This window comes from Falco biarmicus, chromosome 2 (genome assembly GCF_023638135.1).
Source record: "Falco biarmicus isolate bFalBia1 chromosome 2, bFalBia1.pri, whole genome shotgun sequence".
Classification (NCBI taxonomy): domain Eukaryota; kingdom Metazoa; phylum Chordata; class Aves; order Falconiformes; family Falconidae; genus Falco; species Falco biarmicus.
This window is the reverse complement of record NC_079289.1, coordinates 2,593,365-2,605,506: the sequence shown is the minus strand read 5'-3', so window position 1 is coordinate 2,605,506 and position 12,142 is coordinate 2,593,365. Positions and strand designations below refer to the sequence as shown.

General features: G+C 60.0%; 1 pseudogene; it reads left to right on the top strand.

Annotated features, from left to right (window-relative positions):
• Nucleotides 1-3,463: 3,463 nt before the first annotated feature.
• On the top strand, nucleotides 3,464-10,927 carry LOC130144277 (sodium-dependent proline transporter-like; annotated as a pseudogene).
• Nucleotides 10,928-12,142: the final 1,215 nt, after the last annotated feature.

The following is a 12,142-nucleotide window of genomic DNA, read 5'->3' as shown; positions in this document are numbered from 1 at the left end:
GTGGCTGGGACATGGGCACTGCAGGTGTGTGAACAAGGCAGCCCTGTGGGAGAAGAGCAAGAGCAGCACCCTGGGCCAGGAGACTCGCCCAGAAAACCCTTGATCATCCTGTGGCAGGTTTCCAGTGTTCCCTGGTAGCATTTTAACTGCCTGCCCATTCTCATTGACCTCCCCACGGAAGGTGCTACACGTTTATCACCTCCACTGTTCAAAGCAGCAGGGAGGCTGGCAGTGTGGCCCCTTACTAAAAGTAAGCAGTTAGGACTACATTTCCATTGGTAGTGGGAAGCCCCAGGAGGTACAGAGATGGCTGCCAGGGGTTCAGGGCACCTGTAGCACAGGTTGGCAGGCTCGGCAGGACTGTCACCACAGCTAGGTCTGCAGTGGCCCTGCTGTGCCTGGGCTGCCTCTTGTAAATGCACTGGGTGTCCCTGAACTGTGCTTCCCAGCCAGCTGCGGGAGGACAGACAACTTTGATGCAGTGCCAGATGCGAGGCAGTGCCTGCTCAGCTGATAGCACAGTTAATCTGTACCTTGGGTCGACCACCCACAGACAATTGAGAGCTGATACCTGGTACCTTGCAGGAAGGCGCATGGTGAGGCTCACCCTTGTTTCTGCAGTAAACAAGCTCACTGGGATGCTGGCATTCCTGGACCGCAATCCCCTTGGATCAGGTACCTGGAGGGAGCTGTGCTGCACCCATGGACTTTGCACAAGAGCAAGCATTTCAGTGTCCCAGGGCTGCATGCAGACAAGAAACAGTTGCCTCTGAACAGCCCCCAAATGCCCGTATTTCAGGGACCCCACGCCACCGCCCCAGGAGATCCACTCTCAGCAGTGCACACCGTTGAACCTGGCCAGCGCTCCTGCCAGCTTCTCTGCTGCACACAGCCCCAGGAGAAAGGGGTGGGGACTGGGAATGTGCTGGATTTCAGGGCCCCTGCAGCCCTTGGAGACAGCAGAGATGGAAGATCATTTTCCACGTGGCTAGGGTTTGCAGATTGCTTTCCCAATGACCCATCCTGTTGCTTAGGAAAGGGTGAATCAAGGAAAAGGATGCTGTGCAGGACAAGTAAACACTAGATTAGCCCCCTCAAGCCTGGGCAGGGACACTGCATCACAGAGGCGGGATTTTTTATTTAATTCAAAACTGACTCCTTTTCTAAAATAAACCCTCACACTCCAGTGGGAGCAAAGCCTGGGCAGTCCAGCCTTTGGCTTGTTTTGCACATGAGATCAGGTCTGATCTTCTCATCTTTGTGGTCTGTGAATCATAATGCTGCTTCATCACTGAGTGACACTCCTCTGCCTTGAGCAGTTCTTCCCCCACAGGTTCCCACAGGTCGGGGAAACCGAGTCACAGCAGTACTGGGCTTGCCAGAGGTAGGGCTGGGATGAGAGCCACATGCTCCTGAGGCCCTGTGCTCCATCCCCTGTGGGCTGCGCACAGGTGCGCTGTGAATAACCGTTTGCATCTGTTGTGACACTGATACTAAAAGAAATTTCCCATGCAACAACATCCATCACACCACCAGCCACTCTGGCCAGGGGCTGGGGAGGAGTCCCCTCTCTCTCTCTTGCTCATCCTCTTCTCTCCAGGCAGTCTGACCTTGCTGGGGTGTGTGTGTCAGGATCTGTCCTGGAGGGACCTGGGGAAAGCTGCAGCCCAGGTGGGAGAGGGGGCCTCCAGGGAAGGACCACGTGGCTGGAACAGGCAGGGTGCAGGCAGCATGCTTCATCCCGGGGAGGAGAGGAGGTTGCGGTGGGGTGGGACACAGGACCAGCACAGTGGCAGCACCTGATGAGGACAGTATTTGGTGTCATTCTCTCTGAAGTCTCAGGGTGCTGAGCACCTCACAGAGCCCTTGCCAGGGTTCTCTATCTGCTTGTGCTGCAGCCCAACTTTTTCTTAGTCCAAGTAGCACACCTGAGCCTTGTGGTCCAGGGCAGCTAAGACAACACATTTGTCTCAGAGAGATGCTGCTTTTTGGGAGATCGCTGGAGGGACCAGACCACTCTGGGTCCCCCAGGCATGACTTCAGCTCTGCAGAATGATTTGGGAGTTCCCTCAGTCCTTCCCATGGTGGCAGGACCTGTGCCCAAGGAGCCTGGTGCTGATGGAAGGGAATCACAGCCCCAAACCCTGCTGTGACCTTGCAGCTCCCTGTAGTGCTGCCAGCCGTGCCCTGGGAGCAGAGCGGCTGTCCTGCAGCCTCTGCGGGCCCTGGGGCCCCACCGAGCCACGGGCAGGCTGCAGGAGCAGTTGGGGAAGTGTCGCAGCACTCTCCAAACTATCAAGCTGCAACAAGGTCTTTTACCACCACATACCATCACACTCTTCATGCCAGTCCCTCTGCTGCCTTCTCCTAGTCTAGCCTCATCCAGGGCACACTCTCTCTTCTCTTGTTTCTTCCTCTCTCTTTTCCCTGGCTGCCCAACCCCTTAACAGAACCAGCCACAGCTGCACCTTATCTACATTGGCCAACCCGCCACCCCTGAAGCCAGCCCACAGCTGTCTATTATCAATTATCCCAGCTTCATTCCTCTACAGGGAAGTAATTCACGATAACAAGTGAGACGTAATATCCCTGTTCTCTCTCCCTACCACGCTCATTCCCTCTTCAGCAGAGGTGCCAGCAGGGCCAGGGTGCTGGGTCTGGGGCTAGCAAGAGGTGCAAGCTCCCATCACCTTGCTGGTCCCCCACCTCTGTCTATGCCAAGCGATGGGCTGCACAGGGTGCACAGCACCAGGTCTCCCCTCCCTGCATCCAGCACCACTTTGTTGTGGTGCAGCATGAGCTGACAGCTATAGCCCTTGCCCAGGGGTTCCTTGGCAGGGTGCGTAGTCAGGACTCTGGCATTGGTGGGAGCTGGAGATAGCCCCACTGGCAGGAGGGCTTTGATGGGTGATGCATCAAGCAGTGGCAAGCATCCCTGTACCCACCTTCATCTGCCTGGCACGGGGGTGGGTGCCAGTCCAGGCAGTCCCTGTGTTTAGATAGTCCTAGGTGCATAAAGCAGAGCAGAGGTGAAAACCCATCATGGGGGGGTGGTGAATGCCCCCTGCTGACTTTCATGCTACAGGAGGATCTGCTGGATCAAACCTGCCCAGGGTTTTAAGGCTGGGGTCTGCCTGGACCTGCGCCTGGCTCCCAGAGCCTGGGGAGGAGCACAGAGCTCTGGACCAGCTCAAGCCTCCCATGTCCCATGTGACCCACCATGGGCTCCTGCTGGGCAGGTTTCAGGGAGACCCCCAAAGCCCCTTTGGGAACCAGATACTTTTTCAGGGAGAGCTTGCCATGCCCAGCCCTGCTGAGGAGCCTTGTGGGTTTTGCAGCCTGCAGCCAGTGGTTCTTGATGCTTTTCTCCCCTCTGCAGGTCAACATCTTCCAGATGGAGGATCCGACTGCTGACCCCACCAGCCAGCCCTGGTCAGGACCCCCACCCCAGCCTGAGAACCCAGCCCCCAGCCTGCCCCAGGAAACCTGGGCCGGCAAGTATGAGTTCCTGCTGCCCTGCCTGGGCTACTGCATGGGGCTGGGCTATGTCCGGCACTTTCCTTACCTGTGTTACTGCAATGGAGGAGGTAAGTCCCTGCTGTGGGCACACACACCCCTTCCCTGGACACCCAGGCACTGTTCAGTTCTCCTGGATGGAGGCCAGAAGCACGGGGACTGGGGAGGAACAGTGTGCCTGTGCATGGGGGCTGCACTCTCCAGGACACAAAACATGGGTACTGGTGGGATTCAGGGTCTTGTGTGGCCCATCTGGACACCACCACTTTAACCCCACCATGAGGACCATGGAGGAAGGATGCTTTAAGAGTTCAAAGCATCCCCCCAGGAGTCTGCCAGAGGAATTCTCCTGCACCTGCTGAGGCTGCCCTGTGCCATTCAGAGATGTGCCTACCTCTGGGGCAAGCCCAGAGCAGCCTGCAACACTGTCCTGGGTGGTTTGGGCCAAAAAGCGCTGCCTCCAGGCATAGCCCATCTGCAGAACGTCTCTCCTCCAGGCAGAGTATCTCTGCCCTGGCCTGCAGAAGCAGGGCTTGGCCCAAAAGTGACCCCCCTGCAGCCCTGTCAGCCCCTCTGCAGCAGCGGTAGCAGGGACCATCTATCTGGTGCTGTGCAGCTGCAGGCTGTTGTGCACGGTGCATGGAGGTGCATGGCCCAATTCAGTCGTGCAGGAGTGCCTGGGAAGGTAGCCAAATGGGGGCAATAACCTGTCACATTTCTAGGGCAGAACATGTTCAGCATGTCACTGGTGCCTGGTAACAATGGCCCAGGAAGATGCAGTGCTGTGTCTCTGGGCTGCGAAATGGGAGAAACCTTCCCAAAGGTAATTCCTGAGCTCCTCACTGCTTCTGCTGCCCTGACATGGTCTCCTTTTGTACCCAGAAGGAGGGCCCACCTCTCCCCATCTGGCCCTTACTAGCACTGCAGTGCCTTGAGCCCACATCCCTCTGCCATCTCCTTTTACACTGGGCATCACTGAAGTCTGCACCGCTCTGCTGCTGCCTCCAGATCCCCGATGCTCTGTAGGCTTGCAGCCTGCCCAGCCCCACAGCCTGCCCTCCCCAGAGCAGTCTGTGGGGTTTTTACTGCACTGGTTTTCTACATTCATTCCAAACTGCCCGGTTAAATTGGCGATTTTCCCTTTGCCCCATGGATGCCCCTTAAATCACTGTAACTGAAGTCATTTGCTAACAGGCCAACTGATTTCTTCAGGGCATGGCTGGATGGCAGGCAATTTTGTGTGGTGGCGACAGCCACCGGGCAGTCAGGCATGTGGCACAGGAGTATGGGACCCTGCCTGGCACTCCGTGGCCCCCCAGACCTCTGCCCCATGCCCCAGCCATCCTCCACACCACAGGTGTCCCTGGCTGAGCTGATGCGAGCAGCTCTGGCTCTGAAACGCCATGCCCCATGTGCACTTGCTCCTGCCAATAACTAGGGCTGGCACCCATCCCTGCAATGCCATGCTGGTCTGGGGCAGCACCCATGCCTCAGCAGGATGTATCAGGGCTGGGCTGTGCCGAGCTTTGCGTCTCACCTAACCAGGGGGGAGTTTGGCCCTTGGTGCAGCGCTTGCTGCTGGGAGATGGGGCTGGGGTGCAGGCTTGGCTGCGGATCCTCCTGGGGAGACATCTCCTTTTTCTCGGGGGGCTGCACAGCCTGGCCCATGTTAGCACTGAGACCAGGGAGGGGGAAGAGGGGGAAGGAGAAGTGGCTGCGCCTGTGGGAGTTGCTGCACCCACTGGTGCATGCCCTGGGGTGCAGGGATGGGGGTGGCAGTGGGGTGACCTGCTCCAAGGACCGGGGACACAGACATAGCCATACCCACCTGGTGCAGCCTCCCCCATCGTGGCGGCCTTTGGCACAGCTGCAGAGAACACTGGGATTTTCCCTTGCTGCAGTGACCACAGGCATGCAGGACACTCCTCTCCTCCCATTTCTGCTGCTCCCACCACCCATCACATGCTGCTCACTCCCCAGGCCCTCTCCCAGGGCTGCCTGCACCACATGGGACCACGCGTGCCCAAAGCTGGGTGCTCCCTCGGGGCCGGGAAGGGGCAGGAGATGGGCTTTGCTGCAGGAGCCTTGTGGGGTCCATCACCCCAGGGCCCTTGCAGACCCCTTGTCCCAACAGTGTGAGGGCAGCTTTGGCCAAGCACAGTGATGGGTGTGCTTGCCACTGGATGTCACTGCCGCCTGCCTGGCGTGCAAGGCTCACACTGCCAGCACGAGAGGGACAAGGACACCGATCCCTGCCCACCCTGTGAGTGGCATTAGCCAAAGGGCCTCGAGATCAGCAGGAGGAATGGGGCAGCAGGGTGAGCTGCTGCTCCTTTGGCCTCCTGCCCCAAGGGATGGGGATGGGGGCGACAGGCAGTTGTGGGGGTTTTTATCCCACAGTCATGGACCTGGGGAGGTCAGGAGGTTTGTCCCCACGCGGCACCGCTTGCAGAAGACCCCTGCAGTGCCAGCACCCGTGGGACACATTGGACCGACTGTAAAGCAGCCAGAGCCATTTCCCAGCGTCGTGGGCAGAGCAAGGACATGCTGCACGGATGGTATCTCCAGCTGCAGGGAGCCAGTGGGACTGGAGCACCATCACCCCTCACTCCCAGCATTTGCCAACAGCCAAGCAGGAGTTCCTGATGTCCCAGTGGGACTTCAAACCCACGGTGGTCCCCTCCTCCCCAGGCTGAGCCCCGCAAAGCCTCTGCCAGAGCTGCCTGGTGATTCCCCTGCAGTATGCGCAGCAGATGCGGAGGCAGCCTGCCCCACTCCAGCACTGTGCTAATGAGAGCCGGCCTAATGAGCAGTCAGCCCCACATCTGGTCTGTCAGCGAGGCTACGGGGGAGCGGGGTTTGAATACAGCATCGTGGCTGGAGAGCTGCTCCACCGCAAGGAGCAGCGATCACTGTGCCAGAGCTTTGCCACCGGGAGAGGATGGGCTTGGGCTGCAGCTGGCTGCCAGCTGGGAAATGCCGTTTTCTCCCCTGGAAAATGTCCTTTTCCGGAACAAATTTGGCCTGGCTGAGGCTGCACAGAGCATAATTTCCTCCACAGAGAAAGTCGTCGGTGAGCCAAGCTGTGTAAAGATGGAGATGTCAGTGTATCGCCAGAAGAAACACCAGGATTTGCTGTGGACGCATCCCAGGGCCCTGCATATCCCACAGTCCTGAGCACCACTGCAGCACCCGCGGCCGCACCCCAGTGCTGCTCCCACCACCGAGCCCAGGCCAGGGCCAGCAGGATCCCACAAGCTCCCAGCTCAGGCCCCCACTGTGGGGCTCATGGAGAGCTCGTCTGCTGGGGATGGCCCCCAGGCTGGAGCCGGCAGCCCCCAGGAGTTTTCCCTGCTCTGCTGCATCCTGCCTGGACACATGTCCCTGCCATGTGTCCAAACCATGCATGTCTGTCCCCTGGGGAGCCTGGACTGGTGCCAGCCACCCCCACCCCCCCGACACACTTCCGCTCTCCTCCCAGGCGTCTTCTTCATTCCCTATTTCACCATGCTGCTCTTCACGGGGCTTCCGCTCTTCCTGATGGAGCAGAGCCTGGGCCAGTACAGGACCACAGAGCACATCACTGTCTAGAAATGCTGCCCACTCCTGAAAGGGAGGGCTGGGGGCACCTCTCCTTCCTGTCCCCACAGCTGGCTGGGCTGCGGGAAGGGGTGCAAGGTGGGCATGGGGGCTGAGATACCCCCTTGGTGAGGCCCCAGCCTGTATCCGAGTCCCTGGGCAGCCCCAGGCAAGTCTGCCACCTTTCTAGCCCCTTGGACTCATGCTGGGGCCAGGGGTCTGTGGGATGCTGGTGGGCCCCTGCCTCCCACCTCAGCAGGTCATCTCCTTAAGCAGGCATTGGCATTGCCATGCTGATGGTGTCCTCCTTGGTGTCCCTTTACTACAATGTCATCATCGCCTGGGCTTTCTACTACCTGGGCTCCTCCTTCCAGAGCCCCCTGCCCTGATCCTGAGATGCCCACGGGAACAGGGACCTCTGCCAAATCAGTGTCCCCCAGGCGGGCAATGTTGCAGGGTCTGGTCCCAGGGTGGGATGCTGCGGGGTCAGGCACCGCACGAGGTGCCTGAAGAGGAAAGTCGGGCGTGGGCTGGGGACAGGGACAGGAGAGACATTGGGGATGGTGGTGGTGGCAGTGGCGGTGACCTGCTGGGGCTGTGTGTTGCAGAACATGTTGGGGAGTGCCAGCTGGGTCAGTGCCAGTGAGGCTTTCTGGAAGTAAGTCCCTGGGTGGCAACATCGATGTGTGCCTCCAACATTGATCCGTGTCTGGGGGTCTGGGTCCGGCTCCACCCCCCCTGGTCCTGAAGGGCCAGGGCTGAGCCCCCACAAGCAGTAATGCTGGAGGCTTTGTGAAAGGTGGAGGGGTGGGCAATTGCAGAGGTGACGAGGGTGCCTCGCATTCCCCATCCCTCTGACCCATGTCCCTGCACTGCAGCGAGCAGGTGCTGGGGGTGACGCACAGCTCTGGCCTCAGGGACCCCAGCCCCATGCACTGGCCCCTCGCCCTGTGCCTGCTGGCTACCTGGATCCTCATCTTCCTTTGCATGCTGAAGGGCATCCACAGCTCAGACAAGGTGAAAGGCAACGCAAGGGGGACAGCAGGGGGGCTGCCGTGCTGACAGAGTGGGGCTGGGCTGAGCTGTGCCCCACACAGGTGGTGTACTTCACAGCTATCTTCACCTACGTGGTCATCCTCATCATCATCACCCAAGGGACCACGCTGGACGGCTCCCTCAAAGGCATCTGCTTCTACCTCTGCAGTCTGCAGCAGGCTGCAGAGTGCCCAGGTAACCCCGCACCAGGGCTGAGGGGTCCCTGACAGCAGCGATCTCCCCCCTCCCACAGTTGGGAGCAGCGGGGCAGGCTGGGCTGAGGAGTCTTGCAGCCCCCCCTCATCATTGTCCCCCAGGTGTGGAGTGATGCAGCATCGCGGATCTTCTGCTCTCTGGGCATTCTGTTCATGGGTCTGCTCTCCATGGCCTCCTATAACACATTTGACAACAACATCACCCAGTGAGTGGGGCTGTGGCATGGGGGTGCAGGGAACCCCCAGGTTGCAGCTGGGGAGCAGCAGGGTGGTGATGGGGAGGTCTGAGCCCCACAGCCCATTGGGTTGCCCCCATCTCCATCCTCATCCCGTGGGCATGGGGCTGTGATGCCCTCCCTGGCAGGGACATCTTGGTCATCACCATCAGGAACTCCTCCACCAGCTTCTTCATGGGCTTTGTCATCTTCTCCGTGCTGGGGCACATGGCCTGGAGGGAGCAAGTCGCCACAGACAGCATCACCAACTCAGGTGTGGGCTCGGGGCTCAGGGACTCATGCCATGCCATGCCATGGCAGGGAACATCCCAGTGCCCTGCACAGGGACAAAGCCGTGGGGCTGCAGCTGAGCTCACATCCAGCCTGGCTACTGGCTTGCTGGGCTTGGCCCATCTCACCACGGTGTGCCCTTCCACGCTTCTCTTCATCTCACCCCCAGGCCCGTGGCTGGCATTCATGGTGTGCCCTGAAGCCCTCTCCCTGCTGCCTGGCTCCCTGTTCTGGTCCATCCTCTTCCTTATGTTCTTCACGCTGGGAGTGGACACTTTGGTGATTGTCACCTCAGGCAGCCCCATGTTCTGCCCTGTGCCTGGCCTTGGGGTGCCAGGTTATACCCCATCTCGGGCATGCAGATGGCATGACGTGCATGGGCCAGGATGGTGCTGTGCTAGGGGTGATGCATGACCCCACACATGTAGGGCTGCACCCAAAGTCATGGGGCAGGGATGCAGCCACATCCCACTGGCACAGGGCATGGGATTCTCCACGTACCCAGGTGTCACAGGGATGGGAATGTGCATGGGGACAGTGCCCTGCAATGCCTCCTCTGTGAGGACCATCCCCTGTGTCCAGTCTGGGGAGGCAGAGACCAGGACAACCACCCCCGCCACTGACATCCCCCATTGCTCAGTTTGGGAACACTGAGAGCATCACTACGGCCATCCTGGATGAGTTCTCAGCCCTGCGTGATGGGAGGAGGAAGACAGCATTGCTGGGTGCTCTCTGCACCTCCTTCTACCTCCTGGGACTCCTGCTGGTCAACCTGATACCAGGGTGGAGGATAGGGAGCAGCCTCCTCTCCCTCCAATCTCTGCACAAGTCCTCAGGTGGGAGGATGGAGGGCTGTGCGTGGGCCCTGGCATCGATGGTGGCGTGGGGTGCCCTCGCTGCCCCAAGCTGTGCTGACTCTGTCCCTCACCGCCTCACAGGGAGGCATTTTCTGGTTCACCCTCATTGACATCTACAGCACCTGCTTTGGGCTGATCATTCTTGCCTTCTTCATGTGCCTGGGCATCGCCTTCTGCTATGGTGAACACAGCAGGCAGTTCGAGGCGCGCTGCAGCTGGTGCTGAGGGGTGCAGTGGGGTGCAGCCAGCAGGCGGTTGAGGTGCTGCCAGCCCTGGGGCACTGCTGTCACAGGGTGATGGCGCAGGGCAGCCTCTGGCTACGACACCGCCAAGGCTCAGCCTTCCTGGGGCTCAGTGCAAAGTGTAGCCAGGCTCTGCAGGGTGCACCTGTGGCTTGGGTGGGCAGGGAGTTACCCCTGTCCTGCCCACCACGTGCAGCTCAGCCCTGCAAGGAGATGCTGCAAAGCCAAGGTGCAATCCTCCCTGTGTATGGGGGATGCAATTTCCTCTCCACCCATTGAAGTATGGTGGGTGTTCAGCACCCAGCACTGCCACAGCTCAGCCCCAGCATGGGGTGTTGTGGGTGCCCTGGCGAGGGTGCAGCTGGCAGGGCTGTGCCAGGGGCAGGCAGGGGCCTGACCCTCTCCTGGGGCTACCGCAGGCATGAACCAGTTCTGCCAGGACATCGTGGACACAATGTGCCGGTGCCCACCCTGGTGCAGCCACATGCTGGGCTACTGCAGGGTGTGCTGGGCCTTGTTTACCCTCTCCCTTCTGCTGGTAAGCACCACGTATCCACATGGAGCTGGAGGTTGAGGGGAGAAGAGCTCACCTCCCTCCATCTCTCCCTCCCCTCTGAGAGGGGCAGCTCTTGCTGTGGGTTTGGAGTCAGACCGCCCCAGTCCCAGCACCCTCCTGGGCCTCTCTGTGGCTACTGGAGGGAGTTTGGGGCAGCCCTGGGTGTCCCTGAGGTGCCCAGCTGGGGCAAAGCAGTGCTGCAGTGTCACATTGCTCCTGCCTGCTCTGCCCTTCAGTTCACGCTGATCTACACCTTCCTGGACTGTACAGTGTGCTCCTGCACTACGGCACCCACAGGTACCCAGTCTGGAGCACAAGCCTGGGCATCTGCATGGGCATCCCCACCTGCCTGCAGATCCCACTCTGGGCCACCGTGGCCCTGTGTTGCGAGTCAGAGATGCTGAGCAACGTGAGTGTGTGAGGCGGGATGGGGCATGGGGACAGGGATGAGGCAGGGGCAGCGCAGGGGCTGCCTTGGTGCTGGGGATGGGGCAGAAGAGGCCAGTGATGGAGCGGAGGTGACACTGACCCTTCCCCAAGAGAGAAAAAGGGTTGGAGCTGGGGCCAGGGCGAGTGGTGGGGTCTGAGCCCCTCTGTGGCCATGGCCGCGGCTGCCCCTTCCCACAGTGATGCAGCCACTGCTCACCCTTGCACTTCCAGCACTTCCAGAAAGCCACCCATCCTCTGAGCTCCTGGAGGATGGCCACTGCCCGGGACGTGGCTGGAGATGTCATCGATATGCCTTTTACCATCAACCTGGCCAGCAGCTGCTTCACCATTCTGCCCAATGGCAGCAGTGAAGGCGGATGCCAGACCCAGGGCACCCCACGTCCTTGCTCAGAGCCCCCCAGGAAGACGGGACCCACTGGTGTTGGGGACACCTGCCCAGGGGCTGGCTGCTGGTGCATGTGGCTCCCTTTGTGCCATCACCCATCCTGGCAGATGCAAACTGCTGATCCCAGCATATATTTAAATTCTTTTTCCTGGAAACGTTCTGCAAGCTCCAAAGGTGTTTCTAGGGGACTCTCTGTGAACGGGACCAGCCGCCCAGGTCATGGTCCAGCCCTTCACCTGTCTCTGGGCAGTTGTCATGTCTCGTTGGAGCGGTCTGGGGGTGGCTGTGTGTGTCTCTAGCCCCAGCCCAGCACAGTCCTGGCAGGACCAGCTGCCGGCAGAGTCCCTGACGTTGGTGGACACCTTGGGCAGGGGCTAGGCTGGCTGAGCCCACCATGGAGGTGGAAATGGCATGCTGATCCCTGGAGTGGGCTCCAGGCCCCATCAGCTAACCTTCCAGGCAGTGCTTGGGGCCAGTAGCTCTGGCACAGCTGGTACTGTTGTGCTGGCGGGCTGGGCTGGCCCAGAAGCCAATTCAAAGCCCCAAACCTGGGGCAGGTCCTCACTCACCTGTCCCATGCAGATGAGCAGGGCCAGAGCAGCCCCAGGGTTGGGTTTGTAGCCTCAGCAGTTGCAAGTGCATGATGTGTTTGCTGCTGCTGCAATAAAGCTGTTCTCCAGAGCGATGTCACTGTGTGCAGGGTGCCACCACCCCCCGGGCTGTGCCTTGGCTGTCGTGCAGCACAAGCGAAGAGGGCTCAGTGCTGACATCCCAGCCGGGTGCTCCTGCTGCCCAGGGCAG